The sequence below is a fragment of the Lepidothrix coronata genome, unplaced genomic scaffold, assembly GCF_001604755.1.
Source record: "Lepidothrix coronata isolate B3197 unplaced genomic scaffold, Lepidothrix_coronata-1.0 Scaffold27, whole genome shotgun sequence".
NCBI lineage: Eukaryota > Metazoa > Chordata > Aves > Passeriformes > Pipridae > Lepidothrix > Lepidothrix coronata.
This window is the reverse complement of record NW_016690207.1, coordinates 4,445,130-4,466,306: the sequence shown is the minus strand read 5'-3', so window position 1 is coordinate 4,466,306 and position 21,177 is coordinate 4,445,130. Positions and strand designations below refer to the sequence as shown.

Genomic DNA, 21,177 nt, shown 5'->3' with positions numbered 1-21,177 from the left:
TCGGTTAGCAGAAGGCTTCGGAATTCCCTGCCCTTGCAAAACAGGAGAAGAATAAAAGGAGGAAAGTGTGACCCAGGTGCTGAGAGGGCCGGAATAAGGCAGTTGGGAAAGGGCTGGTGCTGGAGAGTGCCGGCATTTCCCGGGTTCTCCGGGAGGTGGGATGCGCGCAGGTCCCGCCTGTGCCGGCTCCAGACCGCCGCGAGATGGTGCTGCTTCCTCAGGCACGGGCAGGAACGCGGGGCCGGGATAGGGATGCGGCTGCCCGGGCACCGATGTGGGCGAACGGGGCAGGGACGCGGCTGCCCAGGCAGGGATGCGGGGCAGGGATGCGGCCGGACAGGGATACGGGCAGCTGGGACAGGGATGCAGCAAGAGAGGCAGGGATGTGAGCAGTCAGGGCAGGGATGTGGCTGTTTGGCCAGAGATGCAGTTGCCCAGGCAGGGATGCAGTTGCCCAGGCAGGGATGCAGTTGCCCAGGCAGGGATGCAGTTGCCCAGGCAGGGATGCAGGGATGTGGCCCAGGGGCAGGGATATGGGCAGGGATGCATGGCAGGGATGCATGGCAGGGATGTGGCCCAGGGGCAGGGATATGGGCAGCCAGGACAGGAATGCAGGGTGGCAGGGCAGGGATGTGGCTGTTTGGCCAGGGATGCAGCTGCCCCGGCAGGGATGCAGGGATGCGGGGCAGGGATGTGGCTCGGACAGGGATATGGGCATCCGGGCAGGGATGTGGGTGCCCCAGCAGGGATGCAGGGATGTGGCTGCCCAGGCAGGGATGCAAGGATGCTCCAAGACCACTCTCCTTGCTGCCTCTCACACTCTTGCACCACACCCAGGAAGGAGCAGATGTGGGAATGCAGATGGGAAGGGATGGCACAGCCACAGAGCTGGCAGGAGCCGGTGCAAGTGCAGCTCCTGGTTTTCAGCTCATTTAAAGTCTGTTCATAGAAAGAGAGAGAGAGATGGGTAAATAACTCTATTCCAAAGCACTCTCCACCTCAAGAGATTTGCTGTCGAAGAAGGAAATGCTGAGGTTCAGAGAGAAAAAAAGTCTGCTTAAAATCTGAACAAGTGAAAAGACATCATAAACCAGCTAAACACTGTTTTCTGTGCAAGTCAAATATTTGTTCCCAATTTGGGCTTTTCAAGAAAACCTGGGGAAGCTGTTCCTAATTGTTTGATGAAATTCTATTATAAAAGACATTTCCATGCACTTCCTATGCACGTTTTCCCTTTTGGAAAAACACAGAGCTGAGGATCCTCAGCAGAGCTCATCAGCAATCCAACACCCATGTGTGCCACCCCAGGATAACAAACCCAGGCAGGGACACGGGGGAGAAGGGGGGAATGAGCATTTGGAAGAAGCTCATTCTGCAGTGAATTTAAAAGGAGTTATCAGCTGCTGCTGGGTAAATCAGCTTGGCTAAGATAAGAACCAGAACAAATATTTATTCCAAATTTACACTGACCTAAACCTGAGCGCTTGAGGGTTGAATAATTTTGGTGAACTACATATTTTTGTCAAATCATTTCCTGGGCTTCTTGCATGGGTTGAAAGAGATTTAGCTGGGAAGGATAAATCCTGGCTGCTCATCTACTGTTGTCAAAAAGATGGGATGGAAATACAGATACAAACACTGATAGATGGCAATAAAAATGATCTTTATAGTGTTTCAGTCCGTGCTGTTTTGCGATGGCAAAACTAGACCAAGATTTCTGCAAGTGATTTTAGAATGTCTCCTTGTTCAAAGGGCTCATCTGACAAAAAAGGGGTCCCACATTTTCAGAAAGCCCTTCATGAATGCTCAGACAAGTACCCTAAATCACCACCTCTTATCACAAGTCTCAGCTCAGCCCCTCAATACGGGGTCACCCAGGAAATCTGGCTGAGTTTTGTACCACACAGGCTAAACTGGAGATGCTTAAAAGACTTTCCTCGGATCTTCCCTGGCTTGCATGCACTGCCTAAAGAGAAAATCAGACTTATTACCTGCACATCTGGCTGCATGAGGTCCACATCTGTACCTGCAGCTGCAGGCAGTGCTGTTCAGCCCCAGGTTGTTCTGCCTGTGCAGGTATCTAATAACCAAGGCTGGAGGCTGCATCCAAAGGAGAGCACCTTTCCCACCGCCACACCAACCATCCCTCCCCAGGACAGGTTGCCAGTGCTGGCAGGACCTTCTGCCTGCCAGGACCCAGCTGCTGACACAGGCCTTGTCACCACAGACACGAATTTGCAAGCTGTACCTGACACACCAGGGACACAAACATCCAGCTCAGCTCCTGTCCCACCTGTGCTGCTGCTTTCCCTTCCCAGCCCCCGGGGGAGACTCTTTTTCACCGGGAAATTTTACCTGCTCTGTCTGCCACTGCATATCCTCACAGGAATAAAAGCACAGGCACAGCCTGACAAGAGCAAGCAGAAGCCAAGTTTACATAAGCAGTGGAGAGCACGACATAAAGGTTATTTGTGCCTGCAGGCTGCTTGGGGAACCTGTGAAATACAGAGTTTGACTCGCACTAGACTCCTGTAACAAAACACTGCAGCTTTTGAAGTCCCTGAGCTCAAGGTATTCAAGGTGCTGCTGAAAACAGAGTGTGAGGAGCCAGAGCTGGTAGTTCCATGTTATTCAGCATCTCCCATCCCTTCCTTGTGCTGGACAACAGTCTGATCACAACCTCTGCTCAAGAAACATCCACTCACTTGGCTGAGATCTCCTGTCTCAGTAAACACCAGGCAGGAGTGGGTAAAGACGGGAAAATTGGCATTAACAACGTATTTCACACTTAAAGCTCTTTATAAGGACTAATTCAAACTCTGTAAGAGTTATCCACATTTTGTGGCTAGGGAAATAGAGCCATGGAAGTCAGGCAACTTATCCCAGGCCAAAGGCAGAGCAAGTAGAGGAGCCAGGATTACAGCTAATGAAGTGCCAGAGATCTCCTCCTCCTACCCCACAGATAACAGTGGGAAACTGCCTGGGCCTTAATACCACAAAGCAAAAGTAACCCAGAAACACACAAACCTTACAAAATTGCTCAGGGTCTGCTTTGTGGGACAGGAGAACAAGTAGAAACCAAGGGATTAAGATCCATGAGGAGCACATTCAACTCTCAGCTCCAACACGATCTTCTCTGGGTGACCTTGGGCAAGTCACCTTCATCCCTCTGCAACTGGGGACAGGATGGATGGGGAGACACATCTTCTCTTGGCTGATTTTCCTTATTCTCTACTCTCTTAGAGGCAGAAACTGCCTCTTATCACCTGCTCATGGACGACCCAGATGAATTAGACAATTCTGGAAGCTACCAGAACACACTACAGCAAAGAGCCAAAAAGCACTGCCATTTCCTTCCATTTTCAATCCACCCCCTTAGATTTTGGGGAGGAACTAACAATTTTCTTTGATACCAGAGGTCTTGCTAAAGGGAAGGCAATTGAGAAAGAGGTGATGAGTTACAACTGCGCTCACAAAGCACAGCCAGTGTGCGTTTGCATGTGTATAAATACATCTCTCCCTCTGTGTATACACTCATATGGACTTGGGAGGAGCAGGGTGGAGGAGGAGCATGTAAACTTGGGGAGAGATAAAAATCAAATAAACCCCCACCGAAATTAACAAGGGGAGAAAGCGTTTTACCCAAACAAAGAAAGTCATTTTGCAGCCACCGATTTTCACCCCCTTCCTTTCTTTTTTTTTTTTCCTTCAGTACTTTTTTTTTTTTTTCCCCCAAGCCGGCATTGTGCAGAGCAACGTTCCTTTGCAAGATTTCAGATGTTGCTGTGTTCAAATGAATCCCATTTTGTCACAATCAATGACTTTCCCTGCTCGTTATTACCCGCAGCCCTTCGGAGCAGGCAGAGCCACTGGCAGAGCTCCAAGCCCCGGGCAGGGAGGCAGCAGAACCCACACCCCTCCAAAATGCACAGCGAAGGTAAACTTGGAGAATGTCACCTACACCTGGGTAATTTTTAATTTTCTTGCTTTTCCCTATACTGTTAAATTACCTCCAGCTTATTTGTCTGGCTAGAGGTTAATGAAACATTAATGATGTTAATGAGCCTTTCATGCTGCAAGTTTTTTCAAGAAAGAGATAGAATGGCTGTTTTCCTTCCCTTTTAATCTTTTCCATCATCCGGGAGTTGCAGGGCCAAAGCAATTAGTGACTCAGGCAGCTCTGTCTCCCCTCCCGGTCACAGCCCAGTGGGGCAAAGAGAAAAAACCTATTAAACCCCCTTCACATGTCCTCAGGTGAGGAGCTCCCGGGCTGATGCAGCCACGCTGCTTTAGCCAGAAGGCAAAACGCTGTTGGTGGGGGGGGAAACCAGGCGGAATTAACAATCTGGAGCTGTCGGGAATGGTGAAGTGTCGCCATTAGCCTTGCACTGTTTGTTAGAGAAGGTGACAAGTGATTTTCAAAAGGTTTGAGGAGGTTTGGGTAGGACTCCACAGACAAGGGGTGGCTTGACAGCTTCCCCCATCAAACCTCGTGTCGGTTTTCATCCCAGTGAGCTCTGATTGCGGGTGCATGACATCCCCCTGGACCACAGCCAGCCAAAAACCAGCCCTTCCTTCCCAGCTCATGTCTAAGTACAAAAAGTGGTGGGGGGAAAAAAAAAAAAAGACTCAGCAAGAGAAAAACTAAAAAATTCAAAGAAATGGCTGCTCAGCAAACCACTCCACATCCTGCCCATCTCCACCCTGCTGCCTCAGATACCAGGGAGGATTTCTTTATCGTTCCTTAATCCCCTCAACACAACTGCAGAGTTAAAAAACCCACTGGCCTCAGCCCATTTTACAGGTGCCTCATCCCAGACTGAGGAAGGAGGGCAGGAGCTGGGGGTCCCCTCACCATGGCTGAGCCCCCACTGCCACCACAGGTGGGGATGCACCAGGAGGTGATGCTGCCTCCGCTTCCCGTGATGGATGCACCGGTGCCAAAGGGCACACAACTAAATTACGAGCTGGCACTTACAAGGAGTGAGGGCTCTGGCTTGTGCTTCCATTAGAGGGTATCTATCTGCATTTAAAGCTGTAGCGCTCTGATAAGGAGCAGGGAGGAAGCTAGAGAGACCTCAAAAAATTGCCTGGACGAACTCCGAGATAAGACTTTTCAGACAGACAAAAAAGCCTGTCCTGATTTATAGAGCTTCGTCCGTCCTTGACAGTACCTCTGGAGCTCCTGATCTTGGCTGTAAAAAAGAAAAGTTCCATCAGAAATGTGTGTTCTGCCCCCAAACTATTTATCCAGACAACCTGTCAACCTACCACAGCCAGATCCTCTCTTGACACGGACAAGGCAGCAACACAATCGGCCGCCTTTTATTTTTACCCTCTCCTCTCCCCCTGTTCCTGCTAATCACAGATGCTTTGTCCGCTCAATAATAAAGATCCCGGGCTCCTCAGTTTCCATTTTTTTGTTATCGTGCCTTTCAGCCGGCATGTTTATTTATGACTGCTACAAAGCGCTCTCACGGAAAGATGCCATTAGGCTGGAATGATGCTCCCTTGACATTGAGATCAGAATCGGCACAGAAGCCATGCAACAACTCATCTTTATGTTTGCCTACTCGTCTTAATTCCTTTTCTTTTATTAGTATTATTATTATTGCTGTTATTACTATTATTTCCATCGCAAGGGCTGCCGAGGGAGGGAGAGGCAGAGGGGCACTTGCAGCACAAAGAGATGAAGCAGCTCTGACTGAGGGCACAGATGGCATGGGCTGGCTTGGATAATTCTGCCCCTTTCCAGGGCAGCTGCTGGCACACGGCACTGAACAAGCCCATTAAGAGAACAGGACCCTGCACTGACAAGGGCACAGTAATGGATTTACTCTCACTCACGACGAGGCAACGGCTCTGCTGCATAGTGGGGCAGGAGCTCCTGCAGCAGAGACAGAAATCTAGGGAAAGATGGATTTTGGGGGGTATGGCAGTGCCCACTGGCCCCTCATCAAACCCAGGGAGGGCACTGCTGGGGAGCAGCATGTGAAAGTCGGGGGACAAGATCTCAAATGCAGCCAAACCCACGTGGACACTGTGCTCAGCCTGTGCTGATGGGGTCACCGGGTCGCCCTGCTTACAAAGCCTGGCTTGTCACCAAAGGAGAGGAGCAGGCACGCAGTGACAGTGGCTTTAACATGCTCTCCAGAGTCCCTGTGACCCTGGCAAGCCCTGCCCTACTCCCTGCCCCTGGAAACTCCTCGCAGACCTCACACGACACATGAGGACACAGCACAGCTCTCCACAGCCAAACACCCACGAGGTCTTCTCAATCTGCTTAGCAGATTGCAATGGGGGGAAACCAACCCCTCCACTTCCCAGTCCCCATCCACGCTGGAAGGTGGGCCCTGGGACAAGGGGCACGCTCCCTTTCCAGTGCCATCCCCCCAAAGGACAGCGTGCCCTGTCCATTAGGCACACCCCAGACGCTGGGGCAGACAAAGGGAGGGTTTTGTGGGATCTGGCATCTCCTCCAGCCAAGGCGCGTCCTTCGCCGGCCCCGGCTCCCTAATTAGTTCTATTGGTTTCAGCAGTTCAGCGGGCTCGGGGAATGTAATATTTAACACCCTAGAGGGAAGCCTTTCACGCCGATGCCTCTTTCATCATCTCTGCCCATCTGGTGCTCACTTCAAGCTCGCAAAGCACCACCTGCTTGGAAAACAATGAACTCCTGTGGTTCCCCGGCTCCTCCGGACGAGATGGACCCTCCAGGAAAGGCATGTGGGAGCAAGTCCCCCCACGGCAGCAAGGTTTGACACCCATTGTGGGTGTTGTGTTCCCTCAAAAAGGAATTATTATTGATGTTTATACCACTGCTCATCAAGGATGCTGATTCCAAGGGAGGAATTCGTGCCCCCATGACTTGCTCCACATGAGCTCATGCGTGGGGATGGGGAGGAGGGCAAACAGACCTCTTGTGCTTCCCCCTTTCTCGATGGCAACAGTCTCACCATCGCCACCTTTCCCAGATTAATCAAGGATGAGGGATGGATAACTGGGCAAGGGCCATTAGCAGAGCAATGTATGAAAGGATGGGTGGTGCAGCTCCACAAAGCAACAGGCAGCGGGTGCTGCACGTGTGACACGGTGACACCCAGGAGTGGGGTGTCAGGACCCCCCTGCAGTGGATAATGCAACATGGCCACGCACTTCTGCACCATTACAGCCTCCCTAACAACAGCTCTGAGCAGAAATGGGAATTGAGCCCATAAAACCATTTGCTTTCTGCAGCCACAGCAGCACGGCTGACGTTTGGAGACATCGCTGCGTCTGGAAATGATTAGATTCCTTCCAGTGACTGACACCTGCTAATAACCTGGAAGATGGGTAGAGCATACTCACATTGTCATCTCCAGCTATCTACAACTTCATTTTCCATCATCTTTGTCACTCAAGGACAGCAGCAAAGAATATTATTGCTACTGGTATTGTTATTGTTATTATTTAAGCCATGCAGCAACAAATCTGCAGGTACCTGGGCTGGCTTGGGCAGATGCATTAGACCAGTAGATTCTCCTTCAGATCAGAGGGAAAATTATGGGGAGCATTATGTATAATGTATTTTTCTATTAAATTAAAATAAGCTTCTCTCTACAAAGTTCAGTGTGTTAAGCAACAGCAGGAAGGACAAGTGGGTTTAACCTCATGCTCAGCCATAGAGTCAGTCACACAGGGAAGATGGATGGATGGATGGATGCTCACTCCCAGGGAAATACAATAATATTCTCTCTATACAGTGCTGAACTGCATTTCTGGGCATCCTGCCTCTTCACATAAAACCTATTAGTCAGTCATCAGTGCTAAAAAAATAATAAATAAATATGCCAGTGCACAACAGTGCCAAGGGCAAGGAAGTTAAGGGACATTATAACTCTTTAATTACATCAGTCTTGGAAAGAAAAGAGCTGTCATTCCCTCCTCCTTCCCTCTGGGGAACACTTGGTATCTACCTTGGCCAGAACTCCCTTAGGAAAGTTGTCGCAACATATGTCTTCCCTGTGATTCATGCCAGGGATGGGTTTAGTCCTGTATTAATATTCCCTACCCACTATTTACCGTGTTGCAAACCCACACAGATACACACAAACATGCCTTTCATCTCCTGCCTTCACAGGAGAGGGGGGAAAACCTTAGTTAAGCTTTCAAGATAAGGCAGTTGTCTGCGAGTCACTGGGTTTAGCCAGCAGGGAGGATTTTCTTGTTGAGAGCACCTTAAGGAGGGTTTGAAAGATGTGATTGCAAGGAAACAACCCCTCGAGGGGCCGAGGACCCTGCCCTGGGGACACTAAACACAGCCATCACCCCCCACCCTCCCAGCACACGCAGCTCATCGTGTGCCACCCTGCGATGCCGAAAGCCATCAAAGAGCATCCCGAGAGCTCAGAGAGTTTCTTCAAATAAGCGTGTTTTTAAATATATTTCTGCCTGACAAAAACCGTCCTTTGTAGAAGTGAAAACGGCTGTCACAAGCCCCTCGCCCACCTCCTAAAAGATCCCATTACGTTCCCGGCATCGAACTCCTTTTTCATCAAGGAAGTTATTGAAACAGCGATGGAAACAGCCAATAGCGCTTCCGATTAAAAATGTATCACAGCGTTTTGTGATTTAAAAGCAAACAAACAAGAAGGGCGGCATGAAATGTTAATGCACACGTGAGCGGGTTTGATTTCGGGTTTGCTGTTTGTTTGTCAAACATTTTCAACTATCAATTAATTATCAAAACTGGGCCAGAAAGCTGGAGCCTGATCCGTCAGGGGAGGCCCGTCAGGGGAGGCTCAAGCGTTCCTGTGAGAACGACTCACAATTCCAGCTGCAGAGCGTGGCCTGGCGATGGTTTCGGGAAGATGAGCAGTGAGTGATCATCCTTTCACCCCTTAGAACTGACACCAGAGACTGATGGGGCTGCTGCCCATCAACAGCTCCCTGGTCACCTTGGAGCCAAGGCCATCGCTCTGTGTTGTCAGAGCCACATCACAAAGCCCAGAACATCTTTTGTGGCGATCTCCGACACTGTAGGACACACCACGAGAGATGGGAAAGGGCTGGGAGGTGCCTTGGCCAGCACCACATCCTTCCCTCCTGCTGCAATTTTAAAAGCCCTTACAACACTAAAAGAGAGCAGGAAAGAGAAAAAAATCTGAACAAGCAAAAATATAAAAAAAAGAAACCATCGGAGCTGAGGCGGGTGAATAAGGAGATATGGCAGAGTCAGGAGGCAATGGCCCAAGGGACCCATTAACAAGATTCCTCCCACACAACATCCAGGAGCCCAGACCATCAATAAAACCTGCTCTCCTCCCCAGCCAGCCTTGCGTGGCTCTGAACTTTCCAGCCACAGGCTGCAGATTGGATTCTTCCGTCATCACCATAAAAACAGATGAATTGTCCACGGCTGAGGGACCTGTGAGAAGGCAGGAGGACCCTTCAGGCAAGAAGGCAGCACATCTCATACAGACGGCTCTGCCTTTCAGCAGGGCTGGCCCTGCACTGCTGGGGTGGGTGTCTGGTCCCACACGCTGCAGCAAACTCCCCTCCACGCTGTTCATACCCAAAAAAAGAGAGGCTGGAGATCACCTGTCCTCCCACAACCCAGCAGCTCAGCGTGGTGATCTACTGACACAGCACGTCCCAGGGTGACATCTGCATGGCATGTTGCCTCATCCCTCCCTTGCCAGGATGTGCAAGGAGCCCCCTCACCCCAAATTCCTCAGGAACAACTGCACCCCTTGCCCTGCTCTTTGCTGCGGGAGCCCAAAGCACTGGCCAAAGCCAGTTCATCACTTTAGAAGCAAAGAACTAGTCCTGTATGGGCTGGAAAGGGCCCACAGCCCATCCTGGTCATGGAAAACATGTCTCCTGCTGTAAGTTCCAGTCCCAGGAGATGCTGGGAAGCGTCACCCTGCTTGCACTCCAACTGTGAAGGTGGCACGCTCTGGCTGAATCAGGGTTAGTGCCACTGAGGCCTCAAACTGAACATTCCTCTCTTCCCACAGCTCTGGGGGTGAAGCAGGGATCCCAGCATTACTGGAAAGCACAATCCCAGCCACGAAAAAAGTCTGAAAACCAGCAAGAAGCTGCAGCAGACAGAGCCCAGACTCTGCAACAACAGCATTTCTTCCTGTTTTGTTTTGCTTTGCATTCTCATTGCCAGGTTCATTATCTGGGCCCTTATTCCTGCACACGCTTCCCATTTTTCTCCCTCCTATCTCCCTGTGTCCAATGCAGCAGCCTGTATTAGTTTATGTTAACAAGCTGTGGCAGCAGTAATCCTGGCCTCTCCAGCTCCACTGCCTGTTCTGCTGACCAGGCACATTGTTTGTCTCTGCTGCCTGGTCCCCTGAGCCTTCCTCCACCTCAAATCCAAGCATCCCTGCAGGAATTACACTGGGATATATCCTGTGACCACACTGTCACTGGTTGGTGATGGAGTGCAAGTTGGAAAACATTTTGCTGCCCCGCTGCTGCCTCTGCAGAGCACCAAAGGGATGGAAAAGCTTATTTTCTCCTCAAAATAGAGACTTTCCTTCTCTGCTGCAGAAACAAGCATCACCCCTCTGGCCCCAGCGTGACGGGGGCTCCTGTGTGCTCTGCAGCACCTCCTCCTGCTGCTGGCAGGGCAGGAGGACTCACTGCCCTCTCCTTCCCACCCCACCCCTGCAATCTGACAGCCCACATTTGTCTCTTCAGCTTTGACTTCCTCCTCGGCCCAGGATGACAGCGAACAACACTTGGAAAAAGAAGAGAAGGGGGGAAAAAAGAAATAAAAGGCAGCTGCTGTGGCAGAGGGGGCGAGGAACAAAGAGAGATTTCAATCACTGCTCCACTCCAAGGGCACGGGAGCACGACTGAGTGTCCAGGAGGGAAAGGGAGGGTGAAAGCAGGGGAGCTTGGCCACTGCCCCAGTCTCTGGGCACCCGGGCTCAGCCCTTCTGCCGAGGTACCTCTCGCCCGTGGTGTGACTTTGCTGTTCACCACATCAAAGCCTGCCTTCCCACGCAAGCCCAGCCAGAAGGGGTGGGTGTGCTGGACCCTCTTCACCCGCCTCGCTTCCCAAGCACGAGCAATCTGACAGCCTGAGGCAGTAAAATAAACCTCCATGCACAGAGCCTCGTGCCACTGCACCAAGACACTCCACGGAGCCCCTCTGGGCTAATCGTGGGTCTGGGTTTAGTGGGAGCGTTTAACGAGTGGCGTGTGTGCTGCTGATTAACAGTGTGGCTTCTGCAAGGCCAAAGAAGAAAAGAAATTCAGTGTAAGGCTGCAAACAATTACTCCTTTTAGATAATCACTGTTTTACAGTCCAGACACATGCATAAATATTGCATAATGCTGGGGCTCAGCACGTAATTGTCAGATATTATTCAAACCGAGTCGCTACTTTATTGGCAAGAGCTGTGAGCTTGTCACATCTCAGGGTCAGCGGCTGGATGGCTGAAGGATTTTCAGGGAAGGCTTCAGGTAATATGAGCAGCAGATCAGCCATTCCCTAAACTGCTCAGCACTGACCTCTGCAAAGTGATCTTACATTCCAGGAGCCCGTGCGGAGCACGTGTGTCTGAGGACACGGACCCAAGGCACAGGGGACAAGCAGCTCCCAGCCTGCTCTCCAGGGCAGGATTTGCCACCCAAGCCCTCACAGCGCAGCCAGCAGGAGGTTTGCAGGGGCACAAACACCCCCAGGAGCCACAGAGCCTGCCTGCTCAGTCACACCACCCCTGCACGTCACAGGGAAGCTGCTCCTGCCAGCGCTGCGCTCGCGGTGCCGGTGCCGAGCTCCAGCCACACAACACTTTGGACAGGTCTCCTTCCCCTCCCGAGCCGAAGCTGTTTCCTTTGCAAACCATCTGGTGGGAGCCCCGTGGCGCCGGCAGCAGCGAGGGGGCCCAGATGGACGGGCTCTTTGATAATTCTTTAAAAAGAGGCACCCAAGCACAACGGCACCATATGCCAAGGGCGGCCGGCGCCCAGCGCTGCCGCGCGACCCTCCCGCCTTGGCTCGGCCCTGCCCGCTGTGCTCCCTCACCTGCCGAGAGTCTGCAAGCCTTTCCAGAGGCCACCTTCTCTCTGCTGAAGGCAGAGTGGCCAGAAGGAAAGTCAAGCTCCTGGGCAGCCTCTAGCCTGCACACCTTGCACGCCGGGTCCTCCCGTGGGTTGGGGGCAGCAGGTACTGCACTCCCTCAAGCTTTCCAGGCCAGAATATGGGATGAGAGGAGGTGGGTGGAGGAGAAGAAGTTGATTGTTTGCAGAGTTGTTTCCTGGCCCTGGTTCACTCCTAGTTTAAATGAGACACCTATATGATTACTCTGCACAATAACCAAGGCTGGGCTTGGCTCAGAGCATCCCATGGAAAGTTCAGTGGCACAGGACAAAGCCAGCTGCTTTCGGGCAATAAACCCCTGCCTGGAAGCACAGCTGCCTCTTCCTAGGAAAGCTCTGCTTCACCTCCTGAGAAACTTTCTCATTAGAAGGAGAAGGCAGCCTGAGACTCCTGTGTCATCACAGGAACTGGGGCTTTAAGGAAAAAAACTACTTTGCAAAACCCACGCCACAATCAGATGAATTTTGATCCAAGCCAGTGAAGGATGGCTCTGTGGGATTTCAGATAAATAAAGGCACAAAGGCCAGTGAGATTGGACTGACACCTTTCAGGCTATGCTTTCCTGCCCCTACGCCTTGAATATCAAATCCTCCCTGTCGCCAGCAGCCCTGAATCCCAAAGTTCTGGAGAATGGAGTGGAAGGGACTGATTCCCAATAACAGGAGCTCACCAAAGCCTCTGCTGTTTATGGAGTGGGAATGCCAGAGCATGGGAAACCCTTCCTGAGTAATCTGCATTACCAAGGTCACCTATTGTGGTCCCAGGACACCACTCTCATCCAGTTCATGAGCAGGCAGGAACTGCAATCCCAAATAATAATGGGGTTTCAATAACCTGATGGCCCAGCTCCCTCCTGAGCTGCAGCATCGTCCCTGGACCGTATTCTCAATAAGGATCTGCTGTGAGTGTCAATAAGGAAAGAGATTACATCGTCTTCCAGAGAGAGAGTGCGGAAAAATCAGTCGGAGCAAAGAAAAGCTGCTTTAGAGTATGAGCTAAGCAGGGTCTGCAGGAACACACTGCTTCCCCAGGGATCACAGAGCTGGAGGCCAGCATGGAGTGAGAGAAATTCAGGGGGTTCAGGGCATCCTTCCTCTGCCTGGCTGGACTGGAAGGGGCCAGAGATGGAGCAGGGGGTGATGGAGAGAGGACCTCCCATGCCAGCACCTCCTAAGCTGCTCCTCTCGAGGCATCAAACTCGTCTCTCATCAGTGTGCAGCAGATGAACACTGTTAACAAAAATCACACACGGTGCCTCCAAAAAAACCCCTTATCCAGGGTCCACAACTGCAGCAAAGTAACTGTGAACACCGATAACTTTATCATCCAACAAGACACAGGTGAAACACTTCTCTTGTGCTACTGATGCGCCGGAGAGACACAGAGCTGAGGCAGGACAAAGCTCCCAGCCGGCTGCTAGTGAAGGACAATAAATAGTGCACAAGATCTGCCCCCAGTTCCTCTCAGCAGCCCTTGATCAAGCAGCACCCCACCACATAATGAAAATCTCGCTCTATTGTATCCGTGCAAATCACAGGCGCCGCTGGAAATCGCCTGCATTAACAACTGATCAGTTGGGCCAATAAGGAATGAAAAGTATCGCATTATCTTGTCCACTTAACCATTAGAGCAGCTCAGAAGTGCATTCATCCACCTCCTACACGGCTCAGGCTTCCAGCTCTGCTCCCTGATGGCTGCTCTCCTGGACAGATGGATGCCAGATCCATTCTGGAGTGAACAGGCACAACACCGGCTCAGAAGCCTTTAGGGACAACCACCACGACTGCCCTGCTGCTGCCTTGGGGGAGCTCTGAGCATCATAACCCCGTATTTACACCCAAAAGCAGAGGGATCTGGCTGCCTGTGGTTCTTTAAGGCCAGCCAGTGAAGGATACCATTATCCAGCCGGAATTCCACAGGGGAATTCAGGTAAGCAGACTGTAATTAACCGAGCTGGCACGCTGCCGCATCCGACAGATGTAGAAATGCACCTTGAAAGGAGGAAAAGGAGGAGGGGGAGAAGAGCAGGAGAGGAGTGATGGCTACCCAGGGTCCCTTCCCAGGCACTCCAGGAGGATGAAGGCAGATACAGGAGCAGGCAACTGTGGCAGTGCCTTCCTCCTCCTCCTCCTCCTCCCAGCTGATGGGCAGGAGCAAAATCCCCATGGAAATGCTGGCAGAGTCTCAAAAGCACTGATAGCGAGTTGGAGCTGCAGTTAGGTTTGTCCAGCACCCTCGGGCAGAGATGGCCAACAGCTCAGCACCCGGAGTGGGAAATGGGGAAATTTGTGCTTCTCAGCTTAGGAGGCTCAAGCCACAGCTTTGCTGTCAGGCACAACGTGCCAGGCTTTCAGAAAGCAACCAGAAAGCAGGATTTGTCTGCCTGACCTGCAGCCAAGCAGCTGTAATCCCCATCCAGCCCCACTACCTCCCACATCAGCCCCACTTCTCCACAAACCACTTATAAGGCAGTTGCCCAAGAGATGCCCGCGAGCGCACGGCCGGGATTCGTTCTGCTCTGGCCTCAAACAGCACCCACGCCTCCAAACCCCAGTGATGAACCTCTCCATCCCACCACGCCCCAAGGGCAGACCTTCAAACACGAGCTTGGACAACATTGCCTGAGCATGGCAAGGGCAGAAGAGCAGCTCTGCCTCCTGTCCTGCCCCGCAGCACCCCGACCTCGATTGGCAAGGCACGACTTTTTCCCTTTCTCTTCTTGCCTTTTTGGATAATTTGAGTTTTCCCTGCTCTGCCTTGTAATCAGAGTGGCAATGAATGTCAGAGCCCACAGCAATTGTGGCACCCACTTAAATTTATGTCAACAGGGGAAGCCTCTGTGTGGCACAGAGCTCACCCTGCCAGCGCCGAGCCTGGGACAGCCTGTGCTCCTCCTCCCTGGGGTCTTGCTCCTGCCTTCCCACCAGGACTGTGGCCAGCAAAGCTCCCTGTTGGAGGGTAACCTGGTCCTGCTCCAGGAGCCCATCCAAAACGCACAGCCACCCTGTCCTGCTGCCTGCAGAGGCTCTCCAGACCCTCCACAATGGTTTCTCTTCACACAGACTCCCAAAATGCCCCCAGGCAACTTCAGCACACACTGCCCTGCCCTCTCCTCTGAGAGACAACCTCAGCTCAGCATTTCAAGACACAGGAAGGTTTGCCTCCACAGGGATGTGCCAGGAGAGGGAAAGAAGCCATCTGGAGAGCAGAAGTTACCCCAACTGCAGGAAATTTTGCTCTCCAGGTGGGAGCTTTGCCCATCTGCAGCAGGAACGGGACAAGGCACAGGACCAGGGTGTCCTGCAGGTGGGACATGCTCCAGTGCTTTGTGCCACAGCTGTCATGCTGAGCCCAAGGGCACCCAATTGCTGGGATGGCTCCAATGGAGCTGCCAGCAGCTTGTTATCCTGCAGGAGCAGGGCCCAGGCTGGGAAAAAGGAATCTGAAGCAAGATGGTCCAGGAGTGTCCCAGGAGATCACCTACCCCTCCCAGCTTCAAGCAGAGTGACACAGGAGGGAGGAAAAAAAGCCTTATTAGCATCCCTTGCATCCTTCCTGCGTGCAAGAGGAGGCAACCACCTCACTCCTGCTGGGAAGTGGGTGGGCGAGGATGGGGAGAAGCAGCAGCAAACTCACAGGTCAGGCAGAGTTTCCAGGCACACAAGTGTCACATTAGCTGTCACACTGCCTGCCCTTCCCCTGGCTCCTGCAGAGAGCTCCCATCCACATTGCAAATGGGCAGCTGGTTCTGAGGAACAGCGTAGTTTGAAAAAACAAACAAAAACAACAAAAAAGAGGAAAAAAACCCCAAGTCTAAACTCACAACGCCAAAAACAAACATTGCAAAAGACAGAATGCATCAAATATTAAAGGAATCAAACTCCTCCTGTCAGCAAGGAGGACACAGAAACTGTTCCCAGATGTGGCAGGGCTGTCACCTTCTCTGATCAACTCGGCTTCAAACAGCTTGTCACAGGGATGTTTGTGCTTTCGGGGTCCCTAACCCCAGTGCCTCTCCCACCCCCAGCTCCTGAGGAGGGCTGGATCCTTCACTGGTGTAAATCTGCCTGGAGCTGCTGCCAAGAGCTTTCCTGACAGCTCTCACAGGCTCACGGCTGGTTTCACTGGCAGCAGCAAGTGCCACTCACTGAAGGGGAATTTGGTGACAGATTCATGGAGGGGACAATCCCAGAGACACCTGGTTTGGCCAAGACAGCTCATGGGCAGGGCACAGCACCTTCCAGCCCAGGCAGCCCCTTTCCCAGAGTATCCATCCCAAGCCTCCCCAGCCTGAGTGGCCACAGGCACAGCAGCAGCTCAGAGGCTGGATCCTGCTCTCCACCACCCTGCAGAGGAACACAGGGAATGGGAACACAGCCCTGGGCTCTCCCTCCCTCCCACACTGCCCCTGGCACCTCTTGCCACAGCTGCAGTGTCCTTGATAAGGAGTGGCACACCCTGGCCATAAACCAGCCTCGTTCTGCAAGGGGTTGGAAAATGAGCTGTCTGGGACTGGTCCCAGTAGCTGGACCATTGCTCCAAGCACTCAATCTCACCTTCTCAGGGCAAATATTAAATATCCCTGACCCAGCTGCCTGGAAAACAGGCACTCTCCCACAGGGAACTCTGCTGTCTGGACATGAGAGCCAGGCAAAGTCCCACAGGCACACTGCTCCCAGCTCCCAGGGATGCCAACTCCGTCCCAGGGCGACTTCCAGCAACACAATTCCTTTCACAGCCTGGATCTGGCACCTCAGCATTTTGCATCACTGCCTGAATTTTGACCTCTGAATCTGGGCTTTCCGAGCCCCGTGAACTTCATCTTTGCTCGTGGATGATGCCAGGAATATTAAAAAACCCAACCCACAGCAGGCTTTGCAAGGTGGCCACGTGCCAGGTTCATCTGTTCCCAAACTTCCTCAAAGTTCCATGAAACCCCTCCCTCTCCCTGCAGCACACAATCTGCCTCCCCTCCTTCCCAGTCCCTTCCAAAGCCTTCTCCAACCTTTCCCCTCTGCAGCTGCTCCCTCCATGGCACAAAACTGCCCGAGGGTGCAAAATAAAGTGGGATTGGATGGAATCCCTGTGGCTGTGCCTTGCCTCACCCCGTGGCTTCTGCCTGTGCCACAACCTTTTATTCCAGCAGCAAATTGCTAATGGCCCTGAGGTTTGGAGCAGGGATGAGCTTGGCTTTCCCATGGAAAAGCAGCTTTGCAGCCATTCCCCCAGGTCCCATTTCTCCAGGTCTCTCCATTTAGCAGCCACAAAAGGGACACTGGGGGAACCACGGCACGGTGGCTCCTTCCAGCACTAATTCAGACCCATTAAATATTCAATAACCCCCAGAATAAACGTGGAAGATCTGATGGGCCTCTGGGACTCCCTGGCAGTGGGATCAAGCAGGGATCTCATCAGCCCAAGGATGCAGCGCCAGGATGGGGTGAGACATGCTGACAAGGACAAGGAGAACCAGCTTTTCCCTGCTCCAACCCCAAGCCAGGGGCTCTGTCAAGGTCAAAGGAACAATTTTTCAAGTGTCCAATGCCCTCACATCCCAAAACTGCTTTTCTGAGGAGACACCAACTCCAAGTGGATGCCCACCCACAGAACCATCCTGGGATGCCCCTCCCTCCCTCCAAACCCCCTCATTAAACTTTTTCCAGAGCACAGAGTGAGCTGCTCTCTAATGAAGGGAGCTCTAATGTGGTAATGCCAGTAAATTGTAATTAATTTTCCCCTTAATTGATGCGTGGGAATATCCGGGACCCTCATTCTCCTGCCTTCCATTCCTTTATAAATATATGATTTGACAGGTTAATTTGAAAGTAAAAGTTCGGTTCTTTCCAGCAATCCAAGCAGAAGCCCCAGAACACAGCCTGCTGTCTCGCTACGTCAGGCGGAATGAAAAGGGTTGAAGTTGGGTTACAGTCGTCATCATCATCATCTTTTTAATTTCACTAATTTAATTTCTGCCCCCCCTGTTCCCCCCCCCCCCCCCCCTTCTCGGAAGATAATAAAAGCTTCATTTCACAGTCCAGGAAATTTGGCAGCAAAAGGTGACAGACAGCCAAGGAAAGATGGGAAAGAAGGGTGACAATTCCTTCAAAGTTAAAAGACGGTGCTCAGCAGCCCGGAGAAGGGCAGGGGAGGGCAGGCAGGACACTGAGGCATTAAAAAACATCTTTCCCAAGGTGGCAAAGTAAAATCAGGCAACACTAATGATGGAGCTGGTGCCAGAGGGTGCAAAAGCTCCCTGTGCCTGCAGGTAAACACACCTGCAGCTCCCCTCCCTGTTGCTGCTGCAGGAGAGCTGGGTCACCTTCCAGGAGCTTTAATGAGTCTGCAGGCACTGTTTGGATGACATTAAGTTTTTTTGGCTTGGAACTCATCAAGTCCAAGGTTCTTTTTTTTCTGTGGCCACCCCAGGAGAGGACATGGCACTGCTCCCACCCAGCGCCCCAGGGCCCTTCCACACAAATGCAAACTGCTCCCGAGTCAGCACAGAAACAGCTCAAACACAGTCACACAAAAGGTTTCACAATCTTTCTCGACTTGTTCCTAATTAGAAAGGAAGCATCAAACCCAACCCTTTTAATAGGAAGAAACAACCCCGGTTTGATATATTTAACCTTTTCGAATGAGAAGCTGCACTGAAACATCCCCTCTCCCATTTCCTGCTCGAGCTCCAGAGCTGTTCCCCAGCTGACAGGCTGCTCCCTGCCACATCCACGGGCTCCAGCCTGCAGGGCTGGCATCCAGTCAGTCTGGAAATGCCATCCCCATCCCCTGCATCCCTCAGAACCAGGGAACACAGGCTCCTCACCTCCCCATTCCCATGAGGGTTACGATAAAAGTTCAAGGAGCTGGGGGAAGAAAGGACATTGGCCAAGGGAATTATAAAGGATAAATAAATGCAAGTCTTAGATGAGGATGACTGGCAGAGAATTGAACTTCAATCCCGGCTGCTGAGGATATTTACTGGAAGCAGATCTGGACCTAGCAAAGCATATGGGAATACTGTTCCTCCAGAATCAACACCAGCGCTGTCTCTCGCCAAGCCGCCTTTTGGGGCTTAAGGGACTTTTTTTGGTGGAAATCTGCAGGAAAACGTGATGGGGAAATGTGCAAAACATGCCTGGATTTATGTCCCTATCCTGACAGAAGGATGCCCGAGCAGTACAGTTTGCAAAATCCCTGCTCTACTTTGCTGTTTTCTAACCACGTCTATCCCTCTCGGTCACAAACTGCCCTTTTCATCCACGTAGCCAACTGCAGCAGCAAAACACCAACAAAAAAATCAAGCAACAACAAAGGCAGGCAGAGGGAAAGACAGGCCTTTCTTGTGCTTTTTGGAATAATCCAGCCATTTGGTGGAGTTCCAGGAAACGAGACAAAACTATCAATTTGCAGTTCCGAGGGCAGCTGATCCGATCCCCGTCCGTGTCTACCCCAAAAAAAACACTCTGCCTAAATTCAGGGGTGGGGGGGAACTGCTCAGCCCCACTGCATCAGCGAGGAGATAGAAGTTTTCTGAGCCCTGCAGAGGATCCAGCAGGGATCAGGTTTTCCCATCACACACATCTCCCTCTCCCTCCTGCCGTCTCTCATAAAGGCGAGAGATGTCAACTGACAATTTCTCAGAGAGGGGGGAAAAAAAAAAAAGAAAAAAAAAAGAAAGGAGAAGAGAGTTTGTATCTACTTGAGGTTATATTTTTATTGCCAGCCATGACTGTAACATTTGCTGTGATTACCAGATTAATCACCAGATTGCAGAGCCCATTAAATAAAATCAAGTCGGACAGTTGAGGTGTTCCAACAGCGATGTCTCTCAGACCGTGTCCCAGTCTGCTTCTGCCTGTCCTTTCTCTCCCTGACACTCAGCTTGAGACAAAGCTTATATCCCAGTCAGGATAGAAGGGAAAACGACATCTCCTTTTCTCCTGAGGCCACAATCCATTGGATGCTGTATCCCAGCGTCACCAGCATCACCTCACCCCTGTCCAAGCTCTATTTCCCAACCCTGAACATCACCAATTAGGGTGATGGACAGCACAAACAGGTGAAGATGTGTTTCACAACCCTCGGCTCAGGTCTCTGCAAATGAGTGCTGTAGATCTCCCCTTCTCCTAATGTCACCTGTCAAAGCCTCCCCTCTTCCTGGGAACAGGATCCCGCATCAAAGCACAGTTAAATGGGGTGTAAATGCCTCTTTCATGCACAGAAAATGGGCTGGTTGGCAGTAATAGGGGGAACTGTAAATGCTGTCAGCGGCTACATTTTGTTTATTGATTTACAGCGTGTAATGGGATGACTCGATTTGAATCATACACACAGGTGTCATGTCCCATTCATCGCCATCGGGTTTAATAACAACAACATTGCACCGCTGAGCTCAGCTCTCACAGCAACTCCCCAGGGTCCATGTGGATCCTAAACCCCTCGGGGTTGTGAGGACACCAGCAAAGCTGGAGGTAGGAGACGGGTAGCTGGGACCGGAGCTGGCCATCCCATACAGTCAGAGAATCATGGAATGCTTTGGGTTGGAGGGGACTTTAAAAATCATGGCAGAGGAGTTGGAACTAGATGGGCTTTAAGGTCCCTTCCAACCCAAATCATTCTGTGGTCCCATCATCTAGATCCAGCCCCACAGCCTTTGTGATGCCCGCTATAGCACGGGGGCAGTTTTTATGCTTGCTCTAGGTTTTTGGGCTCTGTAAACCCCTTCTAGGCATGCACAGATTAACCCATCCACCACCCTGAAACACCTTCCACAATTACCCATCTCTGCTGGTACAGCACAGGAGTGCAAACCGCACAGCTCTTCCAGCCCTCCACCTCTGCAGAACCTTCCCGAAGCCCAGGAGCCCACAGCACTGAGGGAGGATGCAAAGGATGAAGCTCCTCATGCCTAAACTCTACCTGCACCATCCAAACCCCAGGCTGAGTTCACCCCAACGTGGCAAACCCAAGGGACTTCTCCTTTCTGCCTCGCCTGTCTCTCAAACAACGCAGAGGAATTAAATCCCGTTGCTTAATTTCTGCGGCATCTGCCAGGCTTCCCCCCCTCCCAAAAA

At 51.7% G+C, this 21,177-nt stretch overlaps 1 protein-coding gene across 8 annotated transcripts in view; it reads right to left on the bottom strand.

The window, feature by feature from the left end:
- OPCML (opioid binding protein/cell adhesion molecule like) overlaps nt 1-21,177 on the bottom strand; it is a 331,383-nt gene that overhangs the window by 158,167 nt on the left and 152,039 nt on the right. The window contains exon 1 of one of the 8 annotated variants that reach the window (XM_017809784.1): nt 8,808-8,890. The exons of the other annotated variants lie outside the window; for them this stretch is intronic. The gene's annotated coding sequence lies outside the window, so the exon portion shown is untranslated. Of the gene's footprint in view, nt 1-8,807; nt 8,891-21,177 lie in introns of those variants that run through there. 8 annotated transcript variants of the gene reach the window in all.